General features: G+C 41.9%; 1 protein-coding gene across 1 annotated transcript in view; it reads left to right on the top strand.

The window, feature by feature from the left end:
* RNF6 (ring finger protein 6) overlaps positions 1-17,350 on the top strand; it is a 41,353-nt gene extending 24,003 nt beyond the window's left edge. Inside the window, exons 9-11 of the transcript XR_010922584.1 lie at positions 489-587; positions 13,758-13,866; positions 17,117-17,350. The gene's annotated coding sequence lies outside the window, so the exon portion shown is untranslated. The remainder of the gene's footprint in view (positions 1-488; positions 588-13,757; positions 13,867-17,116) is intronic.

The raw sequence follows: 17,350 nt of genomic DNA, 5'->3' as shown, positions 1-17,350 counted from the left end.
AAGATTAAACTTGAAAGCAGCCTCACTAGTGAGCCAAGTGGCAAATTTGGAGAGGAGATCTGTCCTGGGAAAGTCTGCAGGTGCAGTGCTGTTAATCAGAGTGCTTTCAAGTTTCATTCTTAAACTAGAGTTCTCATTGTATGGGGGCATATCATAGAGCAGACCAGACCATGTGGAGGTTTTCACAGCCATCCTGTCAGCACAGGGCAGGATGACTTATGGTTTGTGGGAGTTCACAGAACACACTAGCATACTGTACTGCTCACCCTCGCAGCCCCATTTGTGTTGCCAAAAGCAACATATGTCTGGGTGGAGTAGGAAGAGGGAGAGGCCTAGCTACATGTCCCTTGGGATAGGGTGACATTAGCAATCATGCTAGCTGCTCCACTCAGCTTACTGCTCGAGCACTAGGTTGGAATCCTGGCCAGCTGCTGTGCATGGATGCAGTAGGAGTGAAGAGGGATTCATTGTACCTTTTCCCCTTGCAGGATTTTGCCACAGTGAGAGAGCAAAAATTATTATGCGTCCCTAGAAAACAAATGTGTGTCTATGACTGAGCTGCTCTTCATGCACATGCCAAAATGCAGGTGAGGGCTTTCCATCAATCATAGGCTAAGACTAATATGTATTTCTTTTATTGTTATTACAAGCTTGAATTTCCATAGGTACACATGAAATATGATCTTTCAGTGGGTCTTAAAAAAATCACAGAACTGATTAAAGTGACTTCAGAAACTATGCCGTCTTAATGAATAGAGCTGCTCTGTGTATGTAAAATCATGGTTTTAGTGTTCAATTTTTTATGTAAGTTAGAATTGGGCAGCCTGTACTGATCAGAAAGCTCCTTGTACATCTTCAGAAGAATTTAGGGGTGAGTTGCGTCCTAGTGTCCACTGCAAAATCTCGTGGCTGCTTCTTTTTCGGCGGCAGCTGTACCCACCGGCAAGAAATGCAACGAGATGGCGCCGCAGGACACATCAAAAAGGTATGCGGGTCGGATAAAAAAAGGTTTGACGACCCTCCTCCCCCCCCGGCGCCCTCTGCTCCAACTTATATTTTGGGTGTGTGGATCCAACCAAGGATGATTTCCTTCTATAAAACCAAAGCCTGATAGCCAAGGTTTTTCAAGCCTGATATGCAGCCTTCTTAGCTCATCTCATTATAAAGGTTAAAAAGTGGAGGAGGGTCTTACACAAGAATGTGATGAGTAAGACTGAACCCTTGACACATGTTGGGTACACAGTGAGGCAGGAAGTCAAATACAATAGCTGCCAGTTAAATACGCTGCTGTTGTCAGGCTAGTACAAAATATGACTGCCAAACAAGTACTGAAACCTAGAAATATCAGACTTATACTGGTGCCTAAAATGCCTGCAGTGCATAAAATAAGTAAATGGACAGCTAAATATAATCACCCTTCCCTGAAGATTTATTGCTATGCTTCCATATTGTACGTGAATTAATTGTATGAGTCTTGGCAGTTTCATCACCAGTCCAGAATCCTAGAAATGTAGGGCTGGAAGGGGCCTCAAGAGCTCATCTAGTCCATCCCCTCAGCTCAGGCTAGACCAACTATACCTAGAAAGAAATAGCCTCATAAATTAATTCAGGCTGTGGCTGCTCCTAAACTTCATCAGATCAGTAACAGAGCATGCAGAATAGCTGAACTTAAATTGTCAAACAGTAATTAACAGACCTTGAACATTTAGTTACTCTACAGAAAGGATGAACATAAATTAGTTTAGGTTTCCCAATGGGTTTAGTTATTAGTGCCATTAAAATGCTCAGGTGTTTTTTTTAAACAGTTTTGGTTGCATCTCTAGAAACTTGCACAAATATGGTCAAAGGAACTGAATTGTTGCTGTAGGGAAAGTGGATCAATGAAAAAGGGGGGAAAAGAAAAACCCAAGGAAGTTCTTGGGTCTGGTGTCTAGGGAATTATGAAATATATTCTGGGATGATTTGGGGGTTCTGTCTGCACAAGCTGTGAGTTCTAGATGATATGAAGTTACTGTGGCAATTGTATCATGAATGCTCCTCCAACTAGTATCCACCATGGGCTAGCAAGGCTGTGTCACGTAGTCCAACTTAGATCACATACAAGTGAAGGATAATTAGAACTCAATGACCCTATTCAGGTGATAACATCTTGGAACAATGAGTGAATTTAGGCCTACAGAAAAAAGCACTTTTACCTTCCTCTGAGGGGAAGCAGGAAGTGGACAGAGGAAGTTTACCAGGAGCAGAACAAAGGAAGCCAGGTGAGTCCAATTTGTGTCTTAAATAAGGATTCACAGGGTAGAAGAGAGAGATGGACACTAAAAAGTTTAGGAAGGAAGGGCATGGATTAGCTAAGGACAGGAAGGGAGCTAGGGGAAGACTTCATAGTTCAGAACCTGAAAGTATCTGTAGCTGAAGAACCCAGAGGGTCCTAGAGGACCCTGACCCTAACCCAAACAATGTCTGCGAGTGAAGAGGCAACTAAGGCAGAGAAATGCATGTAGAGTTTATTTTTGTATGGATCTGTGTATTTCTTTACTGTTTCACACAAGAGCAACAGTATTGTACAACTCTGGGAAAAATGTCTTGCTGTGTTAAATACTAGACCTACCATGTGTCTCTTGAGAGAGTTAAACTAATCCTGAAAAGCTCGTGTTTTGGGGGTGGACTTTAGGAAAGGATATGACTAAGCTACAGTTTGAGAAGTCAATACTGGTTCTGGGGTCTGGACAGGGAACTGGGAGGTTACAGCTCTCAGGAGGGAGTGTTAAACCTAGGGATGTGCTCTGAGAGAGTGCCTAGGGATCCCAAGACAGGGACCAAGGCTGCCTGGGCTCTGTTCAGACTCCAAAAGTTCAAAAAACCAGAGGATCTGGAGGCTGGGTTCCTCTGTTGCAATCTGGTGGGCTGCTGGGGGGAGGGGAGCTTGATTAGATCTGAGACATACAGAAAAGGTCCCTGTGAGGTTTCCACTGCTGTTAATGGGAACACCCAGTGGGCAGGATTGGGCCCAGAGTATATCATTGCACTGATCTTGCAAAAGGCCTTCTGAGTGGTACTGAATGTCCTCAGTTGCAAGCAATGGGACATTGATTCAGGAGAGCCAAGTACATTCCAGTATCAGACCCTATCTGAATAAAGCTGTGTGCAAAATTGCTTAGGCTTGTTTACTGGTTGTCTAGCAGCAGAAAGAAATTTTGTGGCAATCATAGGCTTTTCATGCAATCAGAATAATTTTAATGCAAACTTGGTTTTCTCAGAATCGCATGTTGTGTTGACCTTGTCTAGCCTTGTGTTTGTAAAGTGAGACTTGGTGTGTTTTTAAATTAATTATACATATGTTTGTCATTTTTCTTTAAAATTTTCTAATGAGTCAATTCTATAAATTCAGCTGCATTGCTTGGAATGGCACAATTTACAAGGTAGAATTATTACCTTGCTCTAGTTCTCTACTGTACTTACCACCATCTGTCTGTGCACTTCTCTATTGCAAAAGAGTTATGTATGTATAACAAATTCTGGCTTTGAAATGGAGAAGAGGGAAGGTTACAGCCAGTGTTGCACAGGGAATGTTGAGAATAGGAGTCGAACAGCAAAGCCTGGATTTTAAGTATCTGAAAATGAGGGTTCCTAGGATTCTGTATTCTTGGTTTGAAAGCTGTATGTGGAGGACTAAGGAGCAGTTGGGGACAGGGGCTTCCCCAGAAATTTTTCACATGGTATGCACAACTGAAACCACTCTCACTGTCTCTGCAGGGACAGCATTGTTCAGATTTGGCCTAGCCACCCCTCCATCTCAACAAAGGGGCTGGTAGGCCAAATTTCAATGAGTCACAGTGCAACCTGACACACGAGATTACAGCACCATTCAGTTTGGGGGCCCTCTCAAACAGAGAGCCTGGGGCAAAGCAGCCTTATCCCCCAATTGGTGCTCCTGCCAATAGTATGCACCATCTGTAACGTATATGGCTGTGGGCACCACTATTTGGGACATGTTCTTGATGAGCAGATGTAGCTGAGGCAGGAAAAATGGTCTATGAATCAGTGACCACTATGAGCAGAAAACTAGTTCTGATGGCATTCCTGAGGAATCGACGGGGCGCTAACAGTCCATAAAGGAAAAGGAGAAGAAACTCCCTTGAAGGTACAACAAGGCCAGGATACTTCTTTCATGCCACCCCTTATGTGGGGAATGCCCTTCCTGAACTCTCATATGTAAAGTCACCCTTGTCTTCTCTCCTCTTGCCTCTGAGATTAGTTACTTTATGGTTGTGTCTCACCTGCCAGGTGGAGTCCCACTGAATTCAATGGATGCTAGATCCTCAAAGGAATTTAGGTGCCTACCTGCCATTTTAGGTGCCTAAATCCAAAATATAGATTCTCAAACCTCCTGCTCAGCTGCTGCCTAACTCTGTAGGTGCCTAAACTCAACACTACCAATGAGCATCACCCACCACCTATCTCACCCTGCTGGGCTTAGGTGTCCTCAAACTAGGTGTTTCCCTGCCTGTCTCACCTGCAGGGTCTGATCTGGTAGGTATTCTCTGAGGCTATCTAGCCCATCAGGCCCTGCACAAAACACTCATGGTAAATTCTCCCCTCCTGCTTTTCTTGTAACCCACCTCTGGCCCTGTGGTTACAGCATTCACATAGACTGTTGGAGACTCAGATTCAATTCCCCCCTCTGCCTGATGCAGAGCAAGGAGCTGGACTCACTTCTCCAAAGACTGCCCTAACCCCTGGGCTATGTGGGGGTGGGGGTGGGGTGTCTTGATCTCTCCTTTTGAAGCAGTTCCACTTTGTATAAGTACTTAGTGAATGGCTAAGTAAAGCAAGACTGATGCTGTAGGCTGATGGTTAGGAGATGCAGTGGGATGTGGGAGGAGACGCACATTTCAAATCCCTATTCCAATGTCTGTTTCAAGTGGCAGGCTTCAATAGGACAGAGTAAGACCCACTCCAGAATACCCCATAGTTTAGAGCACTCTCCTGAGAAGTGGAAGGCATAGGTTTAAATCCATGCTGTACATCAGTCAGAGGGAGGGAATTGAACCTGGGTTTCCCACCTGGTGAGTGAATGCTCTAAGGGGGGCAGCACCACTTCCTCTGACCTGGACTTAAGCACTGATGTTCCTTGGAGAAGAGGTGTTTAGGAAATGGTAAGGACAGAGGTGTAGTCTATTGGCAAATTTAGGTAGTCCCCCTCCCCCGCTCCTCGGCATGCTGGCTTTTGTGGATCCCTTCTTAGGGGCCTAACTCCCCCCATGCATTGTAGAGGGAGACTCGGTCCCTAACTTGGGATTGAGGATGCCATTAAGTGGCAGGCTGCCTAAATTAAGCTGTTGCAATGTTGAGCTTAAGTCCCCTTTGTGGATCTAGCCCTGGGTCTCTACACAGGCACCCCCTGCACTCATCTGTGGGAGTGGGGCCATTGGTTGGAAGTATTTCAGGGCAGGGTCCATGTCTTTCTGTGTGTTTATAGTGCACTTAGCACAGCGAGACCCGGATCCTGACTGAACCTTTTGGATGCTGAAGTTGTGCAAAAGTTAATTTTCCCCAAACGAAGACCAGGCGGGATACGTTTGAATTAACTATATGTGGCTTCCTTTCAGGATGTAATGGTACAAGAGGCTTGAACATCAGGAAATTCATGGGAGGATCCAATAGAGCAAAGGAAGAAGCCATAAAAACGGACAAAATACTGACAAGCTCTGAGCCAGTCTGTACAAAGCAGTGGTGAAAACACAAATAGCAGGCTTATATTAGCCCACTGATGGAGGTGCCTTGGTGCATTGCATTAGTGTGAGATTTCCCTAAAGCTACCAGTGTAGACAAGGTTTTAAGGTTAACAGCATGTCAGAGAGCATTAAAGAAATTAATGTACCATATTACTGACAATTATTTTTAAAACTCATGGCTAAGGGAGCAAAGTACTGAAATTATGGAGAAAGCAAATATGGTATCAATTTTCAAACAAGTCTTGGTAATTATACCATAAATCTAACTTCTGTTGTTAAAATGATAAAGGAAAAATGCCAAAAGAGAAATTAAATATCTGATATTAAACTAAAAGACAGTAAATTTCATATTTTTAAATTTAATAAAGGTATTGAAATCTTATTATTTATGTATCTTGGGGTTTTGTACCTATCAATGTCTATCATCATAGTATCTGAGCTTAAGAATGGCCATACTAGGTCACATCAATAGTCCATCTAGCCCAGTATCCTGTCTTCTGACAGTGGCCAATGCCAGAGGTTTCAGAGGGAATGAACAGAACAGGGCAATTATCGAATGATCCACCCCATTGTCCAATCCCAGCTTCTGGCAGTCAGAGATGTAGGGACATCCACAGCATGGGGTTTGCGTGCCTGATCACCTTGGCTAATAGCTGTTGATAGACACATCCTCTGTGAACTTATCTAATTCTTTTTTTAACCCAGTTATATTTTTGGCCTTCACAACATCCCCTGGCAACAAGTTCCATGGGTTGACACTGTGTTGTGTGAAGAAGTACTTTGTTTTGTTTATTTTAAATCTGCTGCCTATTGGGTGCATTGGGTGACCTCTCGTTCTTGTGTTATGTGAAGGGGTAAATAACACTTCCCTATTCACATTCTCCACACCATTCATGATCATACAGACCTCTATCATATTCCCCCTTAGTTATCTCTTTTCCAAACTGAACAGTCCCAGTCTTTTTAATCTCTTCTCATATGGAAGTTGTTCCATACTCCTAATAATTTTTGTTGTCCTTCTTTGTCCTTCTGTTTGTCAGATATCTTTTTTTGAGAGGGGGTGACAAGAACTGCATGCAGTATTCCAGATGTGGGTATACCATGGATTTATATAGTGGTATTGTGATATATCTTCTACTTAGACAACTAATTCAAAGTGGCTTACATAAGTGTAAGCTATAAGCAAAACTGCATGAATTGAAAATTTGCTAAATAATAAATGTTGATTAAACTGCAACATATCATCAAGTTGGAGATGGTATCTAATAGGGTGGGTGAAGGGATTGGTATTGATATCAGCCTTAACATCTTCATTAGTGATTTGGGAGAACAAGTAAATAGCATGTTGATTAAATTTGCAGAAATGTTACACTAAAGAGCTGTGAGCACCATTCCAAACCAACATGTAACATAAAAGATCTTAGAGGTTAGAAATGTGGGCAGAAAATAAAATTAAATTCCATTTGGAAAATGCAAGCTAAGTCATCTGGGGAAAACTAATCCAAACTAACATATTAAAAGAGAGGGACAAACTTGGGAAGCTGTAATGCAGAAACAGACCTAGAAATCTAGATTTTCAGAACACTAGAAAATACATAGAACCATCTTGTGCTCTCAGTGAGATGGACTAGATGATTTAATAGGCCTTTTTCCATCTCTGTCTATCACTGACTAAGTGGTCTACTTGTCATATATTTCTCTCTAATGGTTTCTTGATGTCTTGTGTAACCCAGAAATAGATTCCTGGTGTCTGAGATAGTCACATAACCACAACATGGACAGAAATCTTACAGCTTCTTTCAGCTCCACAGCCTCTTTGCTCCTCCTGTCTCTAAACCACCAAATTTCCATCCCTGCTGCCATTGTAAGCCTTGTCATGCTTCTAACAGCAGCATTCACCCCCTTCACCCTAGAAGCATACTGTGTTCCAGAAAATATCTTCTTCTAGCGCTGCCAAATAACTTCAGATGAAATGGCATCCGCTGTGTGTATGGAGGGAAGAAGATGTTTGGGAGAAGTAAGTTTGCCACCATGACCAAGAGAGAGAGACCCTGTGAGAGGACCTGAAGTACTTTGAACCTTGGAGGGTTGCCAGGTGGAAGATGGGGAGACAGCTGGGAAGCCAGGCATGCATATAGGCTGTTTGTGGTTTTCAAAATATGTTTTCTCTATCATGCTTTTTTTCCTAATAAGAAATACTGTGCTATATGAAGGCTGGCTGCTAACTGGGGTTAACTCTGCTATTGCCCCTGAGAGAACGAGACAGCTGGTGCTGAATTAAAGTCAGACTTGGTGTGGTAATCACAATGAATTGCAGGAGGCTGCTGCCTAAATCCCTGGTCTGGAGGAAGTGGATCATGTGATCCCATCCTGAGAAAGGTGACTGCTAGAATCTGGAAACCTAGGTAGGGGTGCTCTTAAAGAGGCCATGAAGGGGTCAGAGATGCAGTTACCTTGGGAACTAAGACAGTTCCTTATCCTGATCTTCACGGTTCAGTTCTAATCTCAAGGGTTGTTAAACCCTGAAAGTGTCCCATAATATCTTTTAGCCCAATATAATGGCATTGTATTGTATTGTTTTGTGTTGTGACAAGGCTATGGTGTATCATACCATAGTGAGATTGTATTTGTAACAGAAGTATTTGTATTGTGCTTTCTTGCTTTGATTTTACATATATGCATGGGAAGGGGGGGAGAGATTACAAATCCTGGATCCTCCAAATTATTGAGCACCCTCAAATGCAGATTGATTTAGTAGGAGCAGAGGACACTCAGCACCACGGAGGATGACCCTATAGCATTATTATCTACCCTATTTCTGCTGTAGGTCATCCTACTTCCTTTCTATTATAAGACCTATTTTTCAAGCATAGTGCCCTTTGAAATGAACTATTGATCCAGAGAGGTCTCCGAAATCTCTGGGAGTAACAGCAGTCCAAGATTCAAGGTTATTGTTTCTTTCAGACATCTGCCATTTGCGGGGTGAAGTCACTGGCATTAATGAGATTAGGTTCTGCGCATAGGTTTTAAAGGATGAGGACACTAATTCTCCTCTTGAGTGCACAGAAAGAACACCAGAGCTGCTCTATTGGCTTCAGTGGATTCACACCAGTGTAAGTGAAAGAAGACTCAGTTGAGCCCATTACATTTAATATATAACATTTCACTTCATTTCATTTACTTAGCTAAGCTCTTCCCCATATACCACGCTACTACTCTGGATTCAGTTTGCATTCCCAACTGTTATAAGGGAACCGATGCAAAGCAAAACGCATTACATGATGGCTACATTGCTGTGATCTCTCCCTGCAACTACTGAAGCTCCTTCAGGCTGCTTTAATTTTCAAAGAATTGGCACTGGACCCAGGATCAGAGGAGCACAAAGGTGCCTTAAAGCCACTTTCCCACCAACCTCTCAGGTCTTGTGCTAAGAACAGCTCAGATCTGATTCAAATCTCATTTGAACTGATTTTACAAGTGTAATTCCATTGACCTCACTGGATTTAGACAAGTCTGAATGAGCCCAGAATGAGACCCCTTGTGTTCCAAATACGTGTAAGTAACACTACTTTGCCATTTCTACCCATTCTCTGAGTAGTTTACAACATCACTTGCTTTACTGCTGAATTTTGCCCTCAATGCCAAATGGTTGAAAGGCAAGTACAAAGCATGTTTTTCATTCAAAAAACTCCAAATCAATTTTCTTCTACATCTTTATCAACAATGGATGAATGGGATTAATCTGGCCTATTATTTTTTAAGCATGTAGAACAGCCAGTACTTGTTCTCAGTAGATTGAGAGAGAAATGGTACAAAAACCCATAAATTTTTATCCAAAGGTCCTCCCTTTCTAGGTCTAGCCTGCTCCCCTACTCTATTAAGCCTTTATCCATGACAATCCTCAGTATAATTTCTCTCTCCCTTTGCAACATTCATTCTACTTTGCTAATCACTCCCAAAACATCTCTGATACAGCCATGTAAGATATTTTTGAATTTAATCCAGCTCTGAGATAGATTAATGGTGGCTCATCCCTTTAACCTTAGGCATGGATATTCAGGAAAGTGTACTGTGCTGCTATTTCAGTGTGGGAGTCCTGCCCTTTATCTGACAATTGATGCACAGATAGGACAGCTTGGTTGCCTTAAAGAAAGAAAGAAAAAGAAAACACCACAAAAGCAATTTTGTTTGTAAATTCCTGAGTTAGGGTAACACTAAGGCTGCATATATAAGCACTCAAGGGACAGAAAATACAAACGTAATGTTTGAACAAGCAGCTTTAACTTGGGTGTATGTATTATGATACACTCTTTAAATACAGGATTTCATTGTATGTGTATCTAATATTGTTGAAAAATAGCATGTTATTGCATTGGATTATGTAGGGAAAGGTATGTAATTACAAGAATTGTATCATAGTCCAAGGGTTAATGGTGCTTGTTCAGCCTTAACTTTTGTATTTCCTGATTTGCATCCTTCGCTGCACTACTTTTGTATTGGACTAACATAGGACTAAATCCTGATTTCACTGCTCAGGCAAAACTCTCACCTGAAGTAAAAGGGCTAATCCAAATGGGTGCTAAGCACTTGCCTTCCCAATGAAGTCAGTGGGCCAAAGCTGAAGTCCTTAGTAATATTTTACTTAACCCATCATCAAGCAGATGCTTTTATTGATGCTTATGAGGGTTTGCCTGACCGAAGTCTGAGTAAGAATTTCAGGATTTAGGTAACTGGATTCCCCACCCCCTTCCATTTCTTTAGAGAAATGCACATTAAAATCAGTTGGATGGAAAATTATATTATTTTGTAACTTATACATAAATTGTAAGTGCAAACAAAACTGACCATATCTTTTTCTTTTCACTCCCTCATTCTTCCCACTTATCAGAATTCTGAAACGTTTGGATGTGCACAATGTATTGATTTTTCCAAAAACTTTATACTCTTCATGCTTGACAACTATTGGACCAGATTGCAAGGTCCTGGTTCAGATTCACTTGTACTTTACTCAGGAAGCACTCAAATGCTGTGGCTGCATAATCAGATCCGCAGCTGGTACTGGGGGAATACAGAGGGAGGGAGTATGTGAGTAGGTACAGTGTGGAACTATCCATGGTGCTGCAGTTTCTCTTGGTTTTCATACAGAAGACATGTAGATTCTATATAGACTGGTGTTTCTGTTTTCTTCCATGTCTACGCTATGAGGACTATAGCAGCATAGCCCTGTATATGAGTCCTCAAGAAGGAATTTTCCCCCAGGTCAGATTAGCAGAAGCCCTGGGGGCTTTTCGCCTTCCTCTGCAGCATGGTGCACAGGTCACTTACTGGTGGATTCTCTGGTGGATTCTCTGTATCTTGAAGTCTTTAAACCATTATTTGAGGACTTCAATAACTCAGTGATAGGTTAGGGGTCTTACAGGCGTGGATGGGTGAGGTTCTGTGGCTTGAGTTGTGCAGGAGGTCAGACTAGATGATCATAATGGTCCCTCCTGACCTTAAAGTCTATGAATCTGTAGCATAGATGCATACGGCAGTGACAGAAGCAACTTTTTTGTCAGTGTAAGAATACCACCTCCCTGAGTGACAGTAGTTAAATTGACAGAAACACGTTTCAATTGATCTGTCTGCATCTATACAGGAGTTAGGCTGGCATAGCTGTGTTACCCAGGGCTGTAGATTTTTTCCCACTCCTGTGCGTCCCAGCTATGTTGACCTGAATATTAAGGGTAGACCAGGCCTTTGTGCCTATGCATTGTATGGGCATAAGTTCATCCTGATATCACTCATAAAAGCAATAATGGTTACTACAAGAGACACAGAGTAGCCCAGGGGATTAAATACCATACTGGGATTCAGGACATCTGGGTTCTACTGTCAGCTGTGTGTTTGGCCCTCTGGGCAACCAAGGGCAAGCCACTTTCTTTCTCTGTGCCTTTTTTCCCCCAACTGCAAAAGGGGGGTAATGATACCTACCTTCTTTGTAAAGCATTGTGAGTCTATGAATGCTAAGCCTATGATGAGAGTAGTATTCTCTCTATGCCTAACAAACACACTTCTGTTCTGCAGTAGACAGCTCAAACATGAAAATAATCTCTCTGACATATATCTATATATATATATATAGAGAGAGAGAGAGAGACTTTGTAACGGTTTCCCACATAGCAGTGATGAGGGAGAGCAATATGAGAGGCAGTTCAATAAACTGGTAGAATTTGGGGGGAAAAGCCTCTTAGTTGTATTAAAACCATTATTAGGCTAGTGGTTTATAAAATGCTTTTTGATAAACCAACTTATGTGGAACACCGCATTTTTAATTTTCCAATGCTCATACATTTTTAAAATAATGGTAACTAATAGTTTGACTCTTAACTTATACTGACCTCTAGTGCCAACAACCTGACAGCTCTGAATAATTCTGAACATACAGTTTGAGAAGAGCTATTACATTTATTGCAGTATACAGTTTCCCCTGAATGTGTGTCTGTATTTAAAAATTAGTCACTCATTAAAACATGTTTATAATGTCTGATCATATCAGATTTTTATATAGTGACACTTGCATTTCTAGCATTATTTGCTTTATAGTCACTCTTAAGCATGTAATACATGAAGGCCCTAACTTTTCCTCTGCCTTGTTTATTGTATAGATCTCTACAACAATGCCTAACCGATCAGAATGGGTGCATTTTGTACCTGCTCTGCACTCCCTTTACACTGCTGTCAATGACAATACAACATACAAGGCAGTCTCAAATTTGCATTTTAATAGGGATCTAAAAAGTGACTAGAAATGGTGAAAACACATCTATGCACCATCGTTATCTAACAAAATCCAAACGACTTTGGAACATTATTTTCCTTAAATTCTTCAATTATTTAATCCTTTTCTCTTTTGTCTCAGGTAACTCATTTTTTCTTCAGTACTACTCAGTCCTTATGCTTTTTAACGTCCCAAGTTTATATTCCGTACTATTTATAAAAACATTTAAAAACAAGTCATTAACATCCTTCAACATAAACATTTTAAAAATAAAATTATATGCACAATTCAGAATCTTGCCCCCTAGAGGGCACCTCCTGCAGTTCTTACTCAGTATTATATATAGCTCTCTGCATAAAGCATTTCTAAGGGCTTGTCTACGCATGGAGTTATTCAGGAGTAGCTAATGTGTCTTAAATTCATATCCCAACTTAATCCAAATTAACCTTCTTGTGTAGACAAGCCTCGATGGAGTCACCACCACAGTCTAAGGTCCTGACTACACTAGAAAAAATAATACCTATTTTTCAACAGTGGTGCAGTTGCACTATTCTTTTAAGTGTTAGAGTAGAAGTGGGTCAGGGGTTTGGTGGTTTTTGCACATGTCATAAAAATTTGCAGTTCAACTGTTGTTGAATAATGTATTTTAAAGCATTTTTTCCTGCTTTTTATTTATTTAAATTTTTCACAGTTATGCAAAATTATATGTTTTAAGCATTTTTTCCCTATTTTTAGCAATTTAAATGTTCACATTTGCAGGAAATTATGGGGAGTCAGATAATTATTTGATGACAGATGTTGAGATTCATAAAATTAAACTTTATAACTGGTACAACACAAACTGTCAACATCACATGTCATAATATGTCACGTCACAGTAAATATCCATAAATCAAACTAAGTTTTCAAGCAGCATTTTTCTTTCTTTGCCTATGTGTAAATTTCAACTGTTATCAGAGGAAATATTTTTTCTTCAGTTTGTGTGTGTATGATGAAATCAACATTTACTAACGATAATGTAACTCTTCCAAGCCTAAATATGTATGACTATGGACATTCTTTATAGCTCTGTCTTGGAAAATACATCATGTAATCTATCCATTAAAAGCATTTCTTTGTTACTGCTGACATCAGTAAAAAGAAAAGTCTAGTGAGCCATTCATTACATTGACTTAGCTTTTTTACATAAGCAGACATATTCTGGGGTTTTTATTGCATTTAAATGTAACTCTTTTTTTTATATCTTACTTATTTAATAGATAACTGGTACAACTGTGTCATGCTATCTGGAGTGGTTCATGATCATGAATGCCAACTTCAGGTGCCAGGCAGACTGTCAAATAGCAGGACAGACACCCCAAACTCATGGTAAGTTCTATAATTAAATTTCACCAACCCAGCAATAAATGTGAACTCCTGAAGCACTATAATAGTCTTTCCATGGAGTCACAGACAGTGCCCTTCGGCACTCCAGTCTGTCTTTCCACCCAGGCTAGCTGGACGTAGTGATAGTTGGTTGCTATACACCAAAGATCACAAAAGATTCAGGTTGCTTACAGTCCCAAGGGACCAGTAACTTACTCCTGATCAGTTTGTACCTCAGATCTCACACCAAAGACAGCACTTGTAGTCCATCGTAGAGTAAACTAAGGATTTATTAACTAGGAGTGTGATGGGGTGCACTGGCCATGCAGGGGTTAATTTCATCTTGTTGGGCATGCTCTGGCTGGAACCAATGTATAAAAGGGAGCTAATCAGCTCAGCCAGGGCTGACTGCTGAAGGGAGGGATGCAGGTTGCTGTATCCAGCCTGAGAGCCACTGTAACTCCAGACCACAGCAGCCAGCCATGCCGAGACCAAGGTGTATGACAGAACGATGGATGATGCTTGAGAGGGTTCAGAGCCACTCAAACTGGGGGGGACCTAAAGATGCCAGGGATACTCAGACTGCCACCTGAGGGGATGGGGTATGAAGTTACTGAGGGGGGAGACTCATTGGGTTGGGCGCTGTCAGTGTGTTGAGGTGGGATCCCCGCTAACCCAGGGGCGGAACCCTCTGCTATTGATAGGGCTCTGGACTGGGACTTGGTGCAGTAGGGAGGGCTCAGGTCCCCCTACCCTTCTGCTGCCAACCCAAACCAAGGGTGGCAGCCTCCCCACCTTAGGCTGGATGGCCTGTGATTGCAGGTCTGCCCTGCCTGAGGGCCAGATCCCCTAAACTGTCTGGTGTTCAGCCCCACCCAAGGGCCTGAGCCTCTAAACGGCTTGTAGCTCAGCCCTGCCTGAGGGCCAGAGTCCCTAGACTGTCTGTAGCTCCACCCTGCCCAAAGCCCTGAGTTCTTAGACTGTTTGTTGCCCCATCCCATTTGTGGGCCTGAGCTTCTCTGTTACCCACACACTAGGACACCCCACCTTTACCCCAATCCGTAGGGCTCAAGGCATAACCTGGTTAATTTAGGCGCTCCCACCCTTTACCAATTCACACCTTAAGGCTCAAAGGTACCCCTCCACCCTTTCCCAATCCATAGGGCTCCAGGGAGAGAAGGCACCTACCCTTATTCAATTCACACGTTAGGGCTCAGGGTCACCCATTCCCAGTCTGTAGGGCTCCAGGTGAAACTAACCTGGTTAATATAAGTACCCACACCCTTTCCCAAATTCGTAGGGCTCCGGGTGTATGCTACTGTGGGTTTGCAGAATCTTTTACCAGTGAAGGAGCCTTACACAGTAATCTCCTTGTTCTCTATTTATTAACAACTGCCAAAACAGAATACACACACTAAGCATACAATGCTCACCACTCCCAATAAGGCAGACAAACTTCTCCTGGTGGCCAATCAGGATTAAATCATCTGGGGACTCCGGCTTCTGCACAGTGTGGTTGGCAAGGAGTTGAGGTCTGGCAGCTCTGATCTTCTTGGGCTGTGTCCTGGAGTTAGGTTCCAAAGCACTTCCTTTTGGACCTAAGTTTATATAGTTGAAACTTGGGTCCTGCTGAGCTGTACCTTAACCAATCATTTAAACGAAGGTACTACAAAACACCAGTCCTAGCCCATTATGAAACAGTTATTTAACCAATCATATCCCACCACCTTAATTGATTTGAATAGTGCACACTTAGTTATGCAACAGACAGGAACAATCAAAGAATGAGATGGAAATCATTCAGATAAACAATAGAGAATTGGGTGCCATAAAGACAAAACAACAAGAAGTGTGGATTTTACAACCACAACTGTTAAGTGATTCCTTTCCAGATAGAATGGTATCAAGCAAAGTTTTCTTTTCAGCATCTTAAGATCGTTTTTTTAATCTGGTGGTGGTAGGTACTATGAAGACAGTAGCACTTTCTTAACAGCCTGATATTACGTTGTTTTGAAGTAGTTTCAGGAATGTGAAGATGTGACTACATGCCATTTCGCTTATGGCTGCTGCTGCTCCAAATATGGCTGCTACTGCTTAGCCTAAGAACAAGACCTAAGCTTTGTCAAAACAGGGCCTCAGACCTTACATCTAGACTGCTGGTAGCTCAGCCTTGCCTGAGCCCCTAGACTGTCTATAACTCAGCCCTGCCTGAGGGCCTGAGCTCTTAAACTATTTGTTGCCTTGCCCTGCCTGAGGACCTGAGCCCCTACACTATTGGTGGCTTTTTGGTGGCTACCTGCGGGCCTGAGGATGCCATACTGACTCCATCCATTGAGCAACACCGCCTGGGGACTAAGGACATCCGAACCAACTCAGCTGCAGGCCAATAGCTACCCTCACCATGCCCCCAAAAGGGGACGGGGCACACTGGCCTTACAATAAGGAAAATAAATTAGCTATTTACAGGTTAAAACAGGCAAACATATATACACAAATGAGTTACCGTCCAAAAGGTGACAGAGCTGTAGCAATCTGTCAGCACAAAATGTCTTTTAGGGCTAACCCAGACTGACCCTGGGGATTTCTACTTCTGTTTTGTAGCTCCAGGCCTGTGAGAGTCCAAATAGCAAAAGATATGACAAATAAACCTGTACCCCATCTTTATTTCCTTCTTCCAGAGTTCAAGCTGATGGAATGAGCCCTTTTGCACATAGCCTCTTTATGGGTGTGTGGGGCAATTAGCAAAGTCTTAGTATTGTGATATCCCACAATGGCCCATTTAGTTTTGACTGGCCTTCTTCATGGTTAGACGATCCCTCCTGACTGGGTTCACAGGTTCAGAGCAAACATTTTTTACAGTCATAAAGCAAAAAACTTAAATATTACCTAGTATGTGATAAAGATGTTATAAGTCAGATTAATGCATGCAGCAACTTACAAGCATTTCATAGTCTAAACACATTGTCATAAGTTCAATACCTATCTTAACACAGGTGAGCTGGACTGGTTTCCAGCAATTAATTTGTCAGTACTTGGCTGAGGCCTAAAGTCTTGGCAAGACCTGGCACCTGCTTTGCGAGCGTCACACTGTGTATTTCCCAAAATTCCATTAATTGCAGTATACAATCTAGCAACTCTATATCTCAATTCATGTAGATCTCCTTCTGTATTTCCCCTCTCTATATATGTAATTAATAATTTCTACCTGTTAAATTTAACCTTATCCCTAAGCATTGTCCCTATTTTCTTTCAGGTTTTCCAGGCATAGATTCTTATTCTTCCACTGTTTCAAATTTATTATATTCACTATACTTTTCTCCACATGTCTATTCTTCATTATTCAAAAATTATCTGAAAAGTCTTGGTTCGACTACTGATGAATGCTTTCTATCAGCGTGACTGGAGTCCTTTGAAAGAGTTCCATTGACTTCAATAGGCTTTGAATAGGCCCTATGCAAAAAATTAAAAAGGCCTCTAAGTTTCCAAA

This window comes from Emydura macquarii, unplaced genomic scaffold, assembly GCF_026122565.2.
Source record: "Emydura macquarii macquarii isolate MOO-44397 ecotype Brisbane River unplaced genomic scaffold, CSIRO-AGI_Emac_v2 contig_2473, whole genome shotgun sequence".
In the NCBI taxonomy this organism is placed as follows: Eukaryota; Metazoa; Chordata; order Testudines; family Chelidae; genus Emydura; species Emydura macquarii.
The sequence above is the reverse complement of the archived record's forward strand: the minus strand, read 5'-3'. Positions and strand labels throughout refer to the sequence as shown.